The following is a 2,704-nucleotide window of genomic DNA, read 5'->3' on the forward strand; positions in this document are numbered from 1 at the left end:
TCTCTTAATTAACCGTTAATTAAAATATATTATCTTTAAGGACCTTAATCATTAATTTATGTCAACTATACAATGTTTAATAAGATTTTTAAACTATTTTGACTAATTGCAATATTAAACCCGAAATGACGCTACAAGTATAATAATTTGAAAAATAAATGAGATATTTATAAAAGACTTGAAAAATGTAATCATTTTTACAAAAAGTAGTATTTCAAAATATTTGGATTATTTTAATATTTTTAGAATGGTGTAATTAAAAGATTGTGAGTTAATAGCATGCAACTCAGAAATTTATAGTTATTTATAAAAAAATTCATTCTACATATATTTTTTAATAAATAAATCATCGAACTTTTAAAAATTGATTACTTGGATTTATTTCAACCCACAAAAATGATACATATTATAGTTTGATTGCCTCACAAATCAAGTAAGTGGAAAAACGATTTTCAAGTCACGATTTTCCTGATTTTTAATCTATCCAGATAGTTATTGAATAAATCTTTTTATAATACGTAATGATTTAATAATACAATTATTATATTGAATTTAATATGTTTTTTGGTAATATAAAAAAAATGTTTTGAATAAATAACTATTAGTATATATATATATATATATATATATATATATATTTCTTAAAAATAATTATTAAGAAAAAGTAACGATTTTTAAGAAAAAATATTAAAAGAGAAAAGAAAATATAAAATATTTTTTATAGAAATTACGATAAAAAAATATTTTTTAGTATTAATTTATTTATAGAATAAAAAATAATATTTATAATAGTATATATTTATAATTAAATAAGAAAATTTAAAAATTTAGTATAAAAAAGACAACAAGAAGACAAAAATACAAAAAAAAATGATTACATAGGTATAGGAGTGCCATTAGCCTTCCCTTAATTATCTCTACTCTCGATTTTTAACAGGTCATTTTTTTTAAGTTTGTTAGAAATTTACGATTACCGAAATAGGGTAAGTATAAATTGGAATTTAGATTGCTTAAGAATCGTGTAAGTTCACTTTTCGAATTGATATTTCGACTCTATGTTTGGATTTCATGAAATTCAATCTAAGATAATTTTCAAGGATACTTTTGAATTTAGGCACAAAAACGTAAACCAAATTACTCGAGAATATTTTGAATTTCAGATTTTCGAGAGAGTACCAAAATTRGTATATATGTCGTATATATACTTGTTCCATTCAAAAAATGGATAAAATTGACAAAAATGAAGGTTTTTGGAAAGTTATTATCAGTTACTGACGATTATAACAATTAATAGATAAGATCAAAGGTTAATTGAACATGTGAGTCCAAAACTCTCGACATACATGTTTCTAGGGATAGGACTTAAGACCAACCAGAGATAGGGCTATCTCTGGAATAGCTTGTCCAAAGATAAGAGTTCTAAGTCTGAATACCACTTAGTCGAGTTTACTAAGTGTGAATGCCACCGCTAGAGGCGGTTCCCCTTGGACTCCGTAAGGGGGACGTGGCCCCCTTCACCCCTCCATCTAACTTGTATATTAGATCACAGTTTGAACCTCATTGACACTCATCTCAATTCCAGTGACAATTAAATTGTTAGTGACACTAAAATCACCAACAAAGTTTACTTTTATTTATCACTTATGTCTTTTGAGATAAGAGATTATAGTTATAAAAGTATCTCTAATAGATAACTTATATTCTTTTTTTAGATTCAGATTATCTCTGTTAGTCCCTTGAGGGTCTACAAGATAAGTAAAACAGTTTGTAGAAGGGGGGGATGAATACAAACACAATATTTTCAAATTTAAAATATATATTCATAAGAAAGATCAATACAAATTTTACAAGACTGTTTGCGGAAAGATAAGGTAAGAAAACATATCTAAACAATCTTTAGTTACACACAGATTCTTAGCAAATGAGAAACGAAATGTTGTAAGAAAAGTTCCTTTACTTAAGCTAGAAAATGCTCAAAGTAAGAATTAGGTTAAGAGAGTGAGTTGCGCGCACTGTGCATGGAGAATAAACACTTCTATTTATACCCAGTGCATTAAATATTCATTTAATGCAAAATAGTAGGGTTAGAGTATGTGTCAAGCCTTAAGAGGAAGGCTTGTCCTTCGCTACAATGAATAATACAAAAAACACTATTCATAAGCAGACATCCTTACCTAAAGTTGGTGGGCATTAGAGTCAACTAGTCGGCTCCGTACCGTACCAACATGTAGAAGGGTATGGGTTTGTCCTTTGTGTGTATGAGGACAAGACAACAACAATCATGCTAAGTAAGCTTCCTTTGATCGTTGAATGCTGGAATAACTTGGAGGTCTATTCAGCATTCGCTGAGGCTTAAGCAGTCTTCACACATATGTAGACACGCTTGTAATTACTGAGTACCGCTTCAGATCACGTACTTGCCAGTCCCTAATCTTCAGTTTCAGTCTTCGACATTAGCTGAAGGTTCTTTGGTGTGAGTGTTATCTTCTTGAAGTATCGCTGTCTCTGATTGAATTACAATACAAGTTCTTTAGCGATCACTGAACAGACTCAGTGATGATCGCTGGAACTGAAAAGACAGAAACATAAATACAACGTACAAGTGAAAAGGGATTATCATCAAATCACTGAGAGAAAGGATCAACAATCTCCCCCTATTTGATGATAACAAGACAACATAAAGAAGGTTGTCTTATCAAATAAT

The sequence above is a fragment of the Cynara cardunculus genome, assembly GCF_001531365.2.
Source record: "Cynara cardunculus var. scolymus isolate 2C chromosome LG 2, CcrdV1, whole genome shotgun sequence".
In the NCBI taxonomy this organism is placed as follows: Eukaryota; Viridiplantae; Streptophyta; class Magnoliopsida; order Asterales; family Asteraceae; genus Cynara; species Cynara cardunculus.